The sequence below is a fragment of the Glossina fuscipes genome, unplaced genomic scaffold (genome assembly GCF_014805625.2).
Source record: "Glossina fuscipes isolate IAEA_lab_2018 unplaced genomic scaffold, Yale_Gfus_2 109, whole genome shotgun sequence".
Classification (NCBI taxonomy): domain Eukaryota; kingdom Metazoa; phylum Arthropoda; class Insecta; order Diptera; family Glossinidae; genus Glossina; species Glossina fuscipes.
This window is the reverse complement of record NW_023998452.1, coordinates 777270-791152: the sequence shown is the minus strand read 5'-3', so window position 1 is coordinate 791152 and position 13883 is coordinate 777270. Positions and strand designations below refer to the sequence as shown.

Sequence of the window (13883 nt, the reverse complement as noted above, 5' to 3'; positions counted from 1 at the left end):
GATGAAAGTATTAAGTGCTTTTACTCAAGGTACTCGAAAATGTGCGGCGGAATCCTTAAGATAAGCCGAATTGTTATCAACACATGCCGTATATGTATATATATATATATATACATATATATATGTATATACATATAGCATATATATATGTATATACATATATATATGCTTTTTTTACGTTCAATTGTCTGCATATCTAAAAGGAGTTTTAAATTAAACGATTTGCTGTTAACTGACGGTTCCGCACGTTAAGAGTGTCTTTACTGAGACAAGTTCAAACGGACACTTTAAAAGTAATCGTGATCGTTACAACGATTTTAAATATAATATTAAAGACTTTACTACAGCTCTAGCAGGTTAGCAATAAGCTTAATGGTTAGTGATGATATTGAAATGGCTCCAAGTTATTGTTACAGGGTCTGCGAGGACTCTGATCTACATCATTGCATATCTGACAGCATCATATACTCCCTGGATCTATTTGACTTTCTTTAAAAGTAAAAATCATAGCAAATTTTTTAGAAAATATTTTTTTTGTATTGGTTGAGATTATCGTTGAAACATAGTGAAGTGTGGCATGAAAAGACGATTGTAGACGATATTTTAAATGGATCAGAAATTTCATTATCTAAACGTAATTATATCTCTACATATAGATATTAGAAACTTTAGATCTGGTTTTTCTCAAAACACATACGGCAGAATTTTACCATTTTTTTTTTTCAAAATAAGTTTCTCTGAAGATGTACATGGTGGACTGTTCGATGAGTTAGTTTTAAGATTGTTAATGAAAGATTGCCATTTTTAAAACGAAAAAAGGAATTTTTATTCAAAAAGCTTTCCAATTATATCTGAAATACTTTTTTGGTTTTAGAATTTAATTAAACACGCCTTGAGGGAACTACCCCGGTGTTGCCTTGTTTCAATTATATTCAAGTACGTAGTACGTACTTTCATACCGCATGCCGCTTGTGACCTGAGAGAATAATAAGTTTGGGCGGATGCATGTCAACCCTAGAGGACATGGCGGAACTTTTAAGAAATTTTTGTGAATTCTTTGTACACTGACGAGTTGTGACCCAAGCACGAATGTTGTTGAAAGCAGTTCGAATCGTCTCACTTTTTCGCCCGTTTGCCATAGAGGACCGTAAGAATAAAGTTGGCAGGGCATTTAACGGTGGTCCGCGGCCCTGTAACCTGTTTTTATTCGTTAACTCTTAAATATATGCTTAATAAACTCCTCGAATTCTACTACCGTTCTTTTCATCCAAAAAAAAAAAAAAAAAGTATGAAAAAACAGTAGTTTTCGTCTTAACCAAAATATTTCGTTCTCAGGCTTTGAAGAAAGTGTGAGTAGGGAAAAAGATTGCATTTTTATTTTTAATTTTCTCCATACTCCTAAATCGTACCGAATTGTTTTAGCATTTTCTTTTGTGCCCGGGAACTTTTCTCACTCGTAATTTTGACTGAATAAATATTTAAGTGCGTCACAATTCTCTAACGAACCGCAGTTAACGTCGTTTACATATAGGTAAAGATATGTATTTCCATTTGTTTTACCCAGTTCCCTGGGTAATCGTTTAGAGGTTATAATATTACGCTCTTTACCACTCATACTCGAACGCATACATATATATATATATATATATATGTATACATACATTCGTACATGTTCATGCTTATAGGTAGGTGAATCAGTCGACATCATCACATATGGTGACATGTATTAAATAAAGTTTCTGACTCTATTCTTTTTTCGATTTCTCTCTACACAACTTCATTTCATGGTATTTTGCATTCTTCTCCGCAGTTCATTTTTATAAAATTTTTATTTGGTTGTATTTGTTTTATTTTGGGGAATTGATGTTATTGCTGTTGTTCGTATGAAAGAGTGTTCGCTGCTCCTCAGTTGTTTCCCTAAAGTGTAAAACCGGGCGCAAAAAAAAAAAAAACAAAAACAGCAACAAAACTAAGCAATGCGATGGAAAAAGATGGTATTTTTTTCTTTTTTTTTAATTTTTTTTTTTGTTTTGCTTTTTGTATTTTTTTATTTTATTTGTTTTAGTTATCGTGCATATGCTAACGTTCACTTCAGCTTTGTTCTTCCCCAAAAACTTTTTTAAGTGTGCATTTTCTTTATCCTGCTCGCAAAATTGAAATGCAATCTCATTTACTTGCATACATATCTGAATTAAAAAAAATTTTTTTTTCAGATTATTTTTGAAAATTTTCCTTTTTTGGCTTGATAGTTAGTTTTTATTCGTCAGATGGAAATAAGCTTGAAATCTTAGGATTTTTTATTTAATTAATTTTTTTTATGTCATTCCTTTTTTTTTTTATGTTATTCTTTTGTTTATTGTCTCGTGTGTTTAGCTCTGCTTTTATGGTGATAAAAATTTTTGCAAACATTTTTTTATACGCTTAGCACTTGATAACGAGTCTCTTGCGAGCAGCTATATAGCAGTTTGTCAAATTATTATTATTACAGTAAAGCTTCGTATTGCGAACGTACTTACAAGTTGTGCTTCCAATAGTGTATCTTGCAAAAATCGTTACATTAATAATAACTGCTTTGAAAATAATAAATATTAAGAAAAAAAAACTTCAAAATTTCGAAAACGGTTTACAAAGAATTATAGTCAGCCTTTCGCTTGTATGGACTGATTAAGAGAATTCCTCATAAGTTGTTGTCTTCAGGGTAGCCATGGAAACCTACTCCATCGCGATGATCGTTAGAAACAAATAAGGAAGGGGAAGGATGTGCGTAGGTAGTGGCCTTAGGCTTTGTTGTGACCAATCGATAAATAAAATATTATGTTTTTACTGATTGAGCACTCACTACAGCTATAGACACTGAGATTTGAACTCGCGAATAACGACTGAGCAGTCTCTAAACCGCTCGACCAAGCGGCAGGCGTTTGGTTCGAGTGTGATAAATAGGTTCTTCTCCAGTAAAGATGAAGTGTTTTAATGAGGTTGTTTTCTGGTCTTCTCACATGCCAATGCTGGGGTTGCCAACATAGCTTATGTTGCTTTACCGTGATTCCTTATTCTCTAGCAACATTACCCATGAAGAAATTGTCCTGTATTGATCATCAAGAAGCAGGCCCGAATGTCCATACTTTTAACTCAAAGTCAAGCTTCCTGAGCAGCATCGTATACAAGAGGAAATACTTCAAACGAATTACTCGTTATTGTGGTTTGACTCCAGACAAACTCCTTCGACTGATTAGTTAGTTTTTAGGACAAGATGTTGGAAAAAGCCTAGAAGAAAGCCTTACTTTATGTAAGGGTTGAAAAAAGAATAATCCCAAGATGTAACATTACCTCCTTTCTAGAAACAATCAAAGGGATTGAAAATTAAACCTTAGAATCTTTTCTAGCTTACCATAGTTCTAGTCATCACTCAGTTAGACTGAGTCCAGCTATAACGAGATACTAGAACTGGACTAAGGTATAGGCCGTTCACAATCGACAAAGCGTTGTAGGCTTTTATGTCGTTACGTATTCCTGGTTGTCTGTTACCTCTATTTTCAACTTTTAAACCATATTACCAACTTTATAGAAGTGACCTTTTAAACTGCGCTCAATAATGAACGCAAAAAGATGCAAACCAATGTGTTCCGCCACTGATTTGATTAAGTTGGTCGAGAAAGGTTCTACTTTTCTGTATGCTATGTATGGTGATCTGGTTAACATATAAATAAACGGTTCGTTACAGTTGTGCATATATAATTTCAGACAAACAGAAGAATTTAAATGCTGAACATTTTCTATCTAATAAGACTGAAATTTCTTACAATTAAAGAACTTGAATGATAAATGGAATGAATACAAACAGATAACGCAGGATGAATATAATGCCTTTTATATTTTGAATTGATTGACGATAAAGGAATTTCCTACAAGCATATCTACCACAAGTAGATCCAGATGTAGACGTAGTGCAGTTATATGGTATGAAATATAGAGGGAGGAAGAGAGACAGAGAAAGAGATTACTGAATTACTAATGACTCAAGTTTTAATAAAACCCTCTTAAAATTATATATCGACCTCAATTGAACCATGGACTCTGTGTAGCTAAGCTTAGTAAGAAGCTTATGTGTATGTACACTTCGTAAAATCCGTGTAGACGTTTACAGGTAAAATCACAGGAATTCAGTACTCGCTGACTTTCTACAATACACTTTAAGCGAATTTGATAACAACTTTCTCTGCTTACTTCTGGTTTACGTGTAAGGCTTTCTCTTACCCAAAATGTTAGTCAAATAGAACAAAACTCTGCCTATGTTAGAGATACAGATGAGAATTGTTTGATATAAAGATCTTTTTTGTTGTAAAGATTTTTGTAGCTCCAAAGGAAAAGTAAATGACAAGTCTTATAATGAATTTAATATATTTTTCACTTGTTTGCGTCGTAAACAAAAAAAGAAAAAACAATATTTAAAAAAATTTTTTTTTTCATTTATTTTTGAAAAAATAAAAACTGAAGAAAGAGCAGAAAAAAACCGGAGTAAAGCGAGTTAAAAATAACTTGACTAGTCACAGAGCATAACGAGCATTGCAGCAGCGACAGCGACAAAATTGTACCGGCAAGTTGTTGTGTTGCATAAGTTGTAGCACACAAAAGCATCGTTAAGTTGCTAAGTTATGTCGGAAACCAAACCGAAAGGACATTAGCATGTATGTAGTGATGTGGTAGTTATGGTTGTTGTTGCTCTTGTAATGGCTATAGTCGTCGCGTTCGTAGTAGTTTTGCGCTCTATAGGATAAAATAAAAAACGACTCGCATATGTGCTATTCACATAACGGTTACGTGAAAAAGTATAAAACTGCTACAATACTAATACAATGAGTTTATATATGTAAGCACTAAGCACAGAGAGATATGCGTACACACTTGACTATGTTGTTCACATTTACCTTTATTCACGTTCATATTGTTTACACATATACAAAACATTCATACGCAGCCAAACGACTAAAATTTATACGTTTGTACAGCTCTTCTATGATATCTATGTATTGTCTACTTTTGAAGTAGGCTAACGAGACCATTTTTTTTTTTAAATACATCTACGCTGTAAATAGAAAAAATCTCAAACTTATTTTTATAACCAAGGCTAAGGCAAATTTTATACAAAATGTTAAATAAATATAGAGTCATACAAATGTTTGTAAACGCTTTGGCTTTGTATTTTTCAAGTGAACCCGCTACCACTGAAATTAATATAAAGCTATGATGATTAAATTCCATATAATATACCGTTCTTTAATCCTTCGCTAAAGATGGTTTGCCACCACATTTCATTCAGGAGAGTTCAGTTCCAAAGAAGATTGTCGATCTGGGTGATAGTGGCATACCTCGGTCCGTTTTGAACAGTAACCCATTTCCAATCATTTTGCAATCTGTCGAATCTTTTATGCCCACCGACTGTATCCTAACAAAGATTGAAAGAAGAAAAGAAAAACGAAATAAGTAAACTTTGATAATCTATAATATTGGATGGGAGGGCTTGATTTCATTTTTTTGCGTTGAAATTTTTATCGTCTGCTGATTGTGACTTATTAGTAATGATCGAAATAGTAAGAGAAGACAGTGATGTTTCCATGTTTATATTGCACTATGGGCATGTTCTCTTAATCGATTTGTCTCATTCTCAATATCAGCCTGCACGTAGGCACCTTCAATGTTTCTGCCAAGTTTGAAGGTGACAGCTTCATTGAGAATGCTTAGCATTGATATTACACTGCTTAGCAGATGAACACGCGTGTAGAAGAACAATATATTTATGAGGATTCCGAATATGACGCTGGTCGAGAAAGTGGATTCCATGAAGCTTTCTTCTGGCTGCTGTAAATGCTTTCACCAAATGAATATACCTAAAACTTTGGTAAAAATTAGTAAAATTCTTGAAACATGTACATCATCTATGAGAAGGAAGAAGAGGCAAAGAAGAAAAAATAAATCCTTCAGATCTGTCATGTAGGATTACATAAATATTCCAAGTAAACTTTTTTGAAAGGTTTTATAACGAAAACTATTAGGTAACTTAGCAAGCGTACAAGCTACACGAATTATGTGTGAATATGCGCGACAATATGTGACGACATTCAAAGACGAGTAAATCTATGCATGCAATGAGTCTCATTAATATTTGGGTTTTTCGCCCGACGAAAAGTAAACGCTTCTTAAACCTAGTCCATTCTATAAAAAAACACACGCACACAAAATATATTTTAAGAAAATTAAATAACTTTAACGTTTTCAAAAATATTGAGTCGTTTTTTTTTATATAAGGAAAGATACAAAGTAAAAAAAACAGCATACGATTAAAAATTAATATTCGGTGGGGTATCGTTTTCGCTTAATAGTGTCATTTAAACGTTTTGATGCATTTATTATATATATATATAGGAAATAGGGATCTTACTCAATTCTTCATGTAGTTTATTTTTCACATCCTGCACGGATAGGATTGACATGACGGTTCAATTCATCCTCCATATATTTGATGGGGCTCATGCCTGGTGATTTGTAGGAGAGGGTGACGTACTAAACACCAATTCAACCTTCTAACTTTAATAATTTCCGACTAACGAGCAAAAATCCAAAAATTTTCGTTAAATAAAGCTGAGTTGCGTGCAGTTTACGCTCCACTGTGTCCTTCTGCTCCGACGAATTTGGCCCATTTTCGATACCAGCCTGGATGCAGAGACGTCCAATGTTGCTACCAAATTTGAAATCGATATCTTTATTTTTCCGACGAGAGGAGTACCAACAACACACATCATACAGACACATCGACGGACAATTACGGCTAAATCGATTCCGGATCTCCCGCTGATCAAGAATATGTGTACTCTATAGTGTCTCAGAAGTCTCCTTTTGGATGTTACATACGTTATGGAAAAAACAAAATAAGTATTTACCCCATCTTACAGTGGTGGGTATAAAAACGAGATGATATATGAGAAAAATTTTGGTTCATTAAGTCGGGCCTGTGAAGTAGCCTTTCTTACAATTAGTCCTTGTGGTAGAAATCTTCAAAATTTATCTTAAGGGTGGAAAAAAATAGTTAACAAAACGATAGCTAAGTATTATGTCGACTTACCAAGTGCGTATAGATAAGCGATTTTTAATAGAGAATATCCTATGCGTACTAGGAAACTAATAATACTTTTTATCAAAAAAGTAAAAAGAAAAACAAAAATAAATAAATATAAAGTGAAGAAATTACTAATATTAGTAATAAAGAAATCAAACGATTAAGTTTTTTCAAAAAATTGGAAAAATCAAAGAACAAAAATTATAGAAATAAAAACCTTCAGAGTTGAAATTGAATATTTACGGATTATTAAAGAAGAAAAAAAGATGAAAGCAAAATGTTAAAAAACCCATAAAAACTCCGACCAACAAACATTAATGGAAAACGGGTACTTCACGAAGAAGAAGAAGAAGAAGAAGACGAAAGCAACAAATCAATGTATAGCAATGCAATGCACACACAACGTCATTTCTTCTCCAATAAACATTTAAATATATGTATACAAGTGTATAAAGAAAAATACTTACATTGGATTTTTTTTTCCCCATTGTAAGTAAAGTAATGGTCGGTCATTGAATGGGGAAAAACTAAGAAGAAGAGGAAAATAAACATCAAGGAATAATAAACAAGTGTTTAACTGATTGAAACATTCTTTTCTTCCATACGTGTATAAGCTTTGTGTTAAACTACGAAAGATAAGAACATATATATCACTTAACCAACATTATTTTCTCTTGTGCTAGCTTCTTCTTATACTCACAGACTATTATTATTACTTACGCTCTAATATAGACATACGTATATCACTGCCTTGAAAATATACGTTTTTTGTATTGTGTATAAGAAGTCATCGGGTTTTCATTCGAATAAAAGCCGATTGTGTTTATTTTATGTGATACCGTTTATTTATTAAGGTTAAGATAAGATCAATGTTAACTTGTCTAACTGTTACCAACAAATCAAAGAATAGTGCACAAATTTCTTTTAAGCCGGAGGACATATAAAAATTATATATAACTACAAATCTTTTACGATTTTATCAAAGGCGAACAAGCAAACGGAATTATCAACAAATATACATATATATATATACACTGCAGTAATATTTTATTAAAAATATTTGAAAGCTTTCTCTAAAAGCTACACGCTGCAGGTTCTTGTAACACCGCCACGATGAGCTGATAGTTTTATATTATTTTATTTAATTATTAGTCTCTGTTTGAAGAAAATCGGTTGATCTTTGACTACACGGCTTACTTGAGCGGAAGGCCATTAAACATTTCCATAACACGGTGACATCGCTGAAGGATGATGGGAAACAAAGAGTGAGAAAAGTCTTATGGATAGTGCCGCTTCCGTTCACGGCCTGAATTCGTTAGGGGGTTTATTAGGTAAATAAATTCTTTATAAACATATACGTTTCTTCCGAAATTTTGAGCATAGATGACTTTAGTTTTAGTGCTTCGATGCGGCACGTCACAACATTAAGTTTCAAGGGCTTACGAGCTGTCATTCAGTTTATATCAGTGCACTACACCGAATGTTATTTTTCTTTTATGTCCCTGAGTAGTAGTAGTAGTAGTAGTACTTAGAATCGCGACTACCAAGTCCGTGTTCGCGGGTTCAGATCTTAACTGCGATGGAGTGTCCCTTGGTCGTAGCTACAATGACAATAGCTAAAGGCACTTAAACCCATCAGCCTACATCCACGACCTTTCTGTTTCTTTCTCGTTTCTTTCTTCTTTCTGAACATCACCTTACTAGCTCGGATAAGCCTCGATTACACTACAAAAAAGCATCTGATGTTGCGAAACAGCGGTTTGCGAGTTTCGTGTTTTCTTAAAATTCGCTTATGTTAATCTATCTCTAGCAAAAGGAATCCGGGAAGTGACCCTCAAATTGGGCAGCTTTTTCCTCTTATTGCTGCGTTATTCAACAGGTCTATCTCTTTTCGATTATCACCGATTGAGATCGGTGCAGTCATATTGACCAGCGGCTTTGGAAAATTAAAAATGTACGTAAATGGGTCGATAGCTATTTCTCTTCAAAGCTACGAAGCTCCTACCGTGCAGGCTGCGTTATGAAGCTTTGTAACAAATATGGTTTAAGGGAGTAAGCCACAGGAACAGCCTCAAAAAAGAGGTTTTTTTACCAATTTTGGGCATAGAAGGAAACACAATAGAATAATATTCGAGGAAGTTATTAAGCTTATCTTGAAATACTACAAAAAAAATATTTCAGAAAAATATTCAAAATGTCAACAGTGCGGATATTCTTTGGGAACACATTTCACGTAAAAATGAGACATAGCGACTGTCGCTACAATGTTTAACAAAATCTTTCGAAATACTATGTTAATGATATAAGATATGAAGCATGGAGCAAGGGCCAGAAAAGCGAATAATAACTCTTTCTTTCTCTCTGCTTCGATTGCTTTCTATTAATCGCATAGAAATATTGTACTTGGTAACCCTTTACATCGAGTTTGTGAAATTTTTTTTATTAAATTTGAAAATAAATTTTAATTCATTAACACTTTTTTTCCTCCATTTTCTGTTTAGAAATGCCACGAATTGCTTTTAACGAAAGTTACTAAACTTATTTGAGACTATATTGTACATCCAGTTTTGTTTGTTTATTGAATTTGTAAACTGTTGTATGTGTGCTTTAGTAAACTTATTCGAAGTTGAAAGGCTTTCGGTTTATGGTAGAAATTTTCCTAATCAAAAACAAAAAATTTGGAAAGAAACTTTACAACAACAATAGCAACGCCAACCGAACCTCTTATCGTTTGATTAAAGTTAACAAACATTAACCATCGGAATTGATTGAGTGAGCGGTCAGGTTAGAAGTAACTTTGTTATTTTTATTTGTGTGTGTCTGTTTTGTAATTTAACAAAAAACGAAAAAATAAAAAGGGAATTAAGTTCTTCCTCTTCTTCTTTTTTTTTTTTTTAATCTATTACCTTTGCATAAGCTTCCGGTTTCCTTTTTTTTTTTTTTTCTTTGTTTTTACTCCAATTTTGTTTTGCAAATGCCGTAAAAAAGGCAACAAAAAAAAAAAAAAACAAAAAAGAAGCGACGTACAAATCAATTGAAAGCACGTTATCATGTATGGATTTGCTTTTAATTAACTTGGATAGTATAAGTGCTGTTGTATATCATGGCATATAGAGTATAACATCATTCTTTTTATCTTTATTCCTCCCCCTTATCCACACGTCCGGCCCGTTTATCCCATATTTGCAGTTATTTTACCCTTTGACTTCGCTTCTCTCGGTTAGCTGCTGTAATCAAATTCAATTTGTGTATAGAGTTTTGCAGGTAAATGTCAGTATCAAAAGAAACTAAACCTTTGGATTTATTTTCAAATTTTTTTGTTTTTTTTTTTTTTTAATTTTTTTTTTATACCACATTTTTTCGCCACTATTCATTTTATTAATTAAAATCTAAATAGGGCATAAATACTTATTGCGGTTGTTGGTTTACATTCGAAATGGTTTTCGATTAATAAAAAATGTGTCCGTTTGTTGCTGTTTTTTTGATTGCAACAAATAAAAACGATTCAAGTGATTTTACTAAATGAATTTCATTTATCAAATATTTACTGTGTTGGTATTAATATTAAAAAAAAAAAAAAGATTTATTTTTTACTTTTGAAATTAAATACAAAATGCTTTTTGATAACTAGAAAGTGAGGTTAACTGATTGTTCTTTCCTTCTATGGCTCATAATAACCTCTATTTTGTGTTGTATCGCTCTATTACCCTTCTACACTGCTCTATAATAATACAATAGAAACGCATTTCTCTTCCTAGGGTGAAAAGGTCGCATTTTCGCGAGATTTTTAACTGTCAACATTTAAGTGTCCTTGTGACGGCATTTGATAATTAAAAACGAGTAGATTCGCAGACGTCGACGTTGTAGATTCTATGTGACGCTTCTTATTTTCATAGTGAATAATAGCCATAATGGCTACTAGCGAGGAGCTGGGGATTGTCGCCCAGTCGACATGATTCAGCCGTGCGTTCTGTTAAATGCTGCTAGTTCAACTGTTAACGAACGACATTTTAACGACTTTTTAGATTTAATACGAAGTTCACAAACCAAAGGCTCTATTTCGTGATCGATTTCTGTTGAAGATCATTTCTTTCCATTCGTATTGATATGAACAGGTAAGAAAGAAGGGAAGTATGAGGTTTCTTTGAAGGATTGCACGAATACTGTATAGGGTTTCGTCTCAGATAATGTGATTATTACAAGTCGAACTGCCGTCTACTAATTTGACATTTACTAATAATATTATTTGTAGTTGGTTCGTTATTAATCAATTTATTTTTTATTAGGTGTGAAAGATTTTTTCACATTTTAAATCTAGAGTTTATATAGGATTTCGATGATCACATTAGTTGGTCATCTATTCCCTTGAGCATATTTATTGTAGACTTGCTTATGATCATATTGGAGAATAGTACCAAATAGTCTCTCGAGTAAAATTTTAAAATTTGTGCTTCATTGCCGTTTAGATGCAAATACCAATACCAGAATTCCGCCGAAAATTGAAAGATGCCCGCCTTGGCATGGTAAGCTTCAAGCGCCAAGTGAATATGCGGCTAACCGCATAGCCAAGTACTCACGAGGCCCGAATTATTATAGGAGTGGTGTATGCTGCCGTAGTTATAGTAAATGCTCAGTCGATAAACTTACTGATCATACCCCAAAAAGTTCAAATATCCTTTGTCGATCCCCACGTAGAATTTTCAAGTAAAGTTATATCCATTGCAAATCATATGTGAGTCGCGAAAATTTTGTAATACTGCTGGCCTTTGTGTCCAACAACCCGCAGTCCCTGAAATCGATTATTGATTTTTGCTTTCTTGAGAATTTCTGAAGTTAGAAAAGCACCAAGAACGAATACTAATAGGAATACTTCTCCTCTGCCAATTGTTACCAATTGGATGGGCCATTTTTGGAATAATTTGGAGAAAAAAGTACATAACCGAGATAATATTGGAACAAAAGAACGCAGGGCGCGTATACACACAATCTTCACAATCTAGGAAATGTACGCATAGTTGCGAACAAATATTCATCAGAAACCCCTTAGGGGACAAAAGTGGACAGATATGTATAGAAAAATAGTTATGTTGTTCTTGGTGATATTACATAGTATAAAATACTTACGTGTTCCTTTAAAAAAGAACTACTGGTTAATCGCCGCTTTAAAAGAAAGAATCAATTGGTCTTGCGGCTCTACATTCTTTTCAAAACTTTTCGCGGCATGTCACGGGGGGTCGTCTCCGATTACGATTAACAGTGAAAATTCCACAGCGATCTCGCATGAGAAGAAAACGACATTAAGACGAAAGTTTAGAAATAAGAATAAGTTTTCAAAATGATCGCGCATTTGTTCTTAAGACGGCGGCTCCCAAGGTCAAAAGTGAAATAACTGGATTATTTATGTCTTGCTGTCATAACAACGACCGCATTCTCCAAATATACCCGCCAACTACTATTGCTTTCTGCCATTTCTTCGAAGGATAACATTGCGAAAACTGGGGAAGGAGTTACTAATAGTTGAGTACACCTATTATGATGCAGAACGTCGAACTTTCTTTATTGGAGTGCGATACCGTAGAATTCTTCTTTTGCAAAAGTCGGCGCATCACCTTACCTCACCTTTTCCGATCATCTAGACACCATCATCACAAGATTATCGCAAGTGAATTTTGTCGCCCACACTTAGACTACTTTGGTAAAAAATTTTAATGCATAAATCTTACCCATTTTCTATTATTAGTTTGGGGAAAAAGAAATCCATTATATTTTCGGTAGATGGCTGCACTGATAGATTTCTCGTAAAGCATCGATCAAACAATTTCATATTTATGCCCGTTGGAAAGGTGACATTTCGCAGTAAAAAAAATTCTTTTGCTGTTTTTTGTTTGGTGCATTCAGTTGTGAGTTACAGCGTGTTAAAAATGGAAGTGAACAAAGAGAAAATTCGGTACATTTTACAGTTTTTCTTTGACAAAGGCGAAAATGCAAGCCAGGCGGCTAAAATTGTGAATGGTGTTTATGGTTCCGATACTGTACCAGCCAATTATGTGCAATTTTGGTTTCGTAGATTCCTTTCAGGAATTTTTGATGTTAAAAATGCACCTCGCACAGGTAGGCCGGTCGTCGAAAATGTCGATAAAATCGGAGTAATGATCGAATTTGACCGGCATGTTAGCAGTCGTAACATCGCCCAGGAACTAAAAATCGAAGATAAAACAGTTTTAAACCATTTACACAAAGCTGGATTCAAAAAGAAGCTCGATGTTTGGGTGCCACACCAATTAACATTAAAAAACATGATGGATCGAATTTCCATCTGCGAAGCCTTGGCCAAACGGAATGAGATAGACCCATTTCTTAAACGGATGGTGACTGGAGATGAGAAATGGATCACATACGATAACCCTGTGCGAACACGATCGTGGTCAAAGAGCGATGAAGCACCTCAAACGGTGGTCAAACCAGGACTAACGGCCAGGAAGGTTTTGCTATGCATTTGGTGGGACTGGAAGGGGATTATTTGTTATGAGTCGCTTCCATATGGCCAAACGCTAAATTGTTATCTCTACTGTCAACAACTGGACCGTTTGAAGATAGCAATTGACCAGAAACGGCCAGAATTGGCCAACAGGAGAGGTGTCGTGTTCCACCAGGACAACGCTAGGCCACACACATCTACAGTGACTCGCCAGAAACTTCGGGGGCTTGGTGGGGAAGTTTTAATGCATCCGCCATATAGTCCGGACTTGGCACCAAGCGATTATCATCTTTT

General features: G+C 34.2%; 1 protein-coding gene across 1 annotated transcript in view; it reads left to right on the top strand.

Moving 5' to 3' along the window:
• The window catches only part of LOC119638707 (protein timeless homolog), a 244359-nt gene that overhangs the window by 98162 nt on the left and 132314 nt on the right, over window positions 1-13883 (top strand). The gene's annotated exons all lie outside the window — the stretch shown is intronic.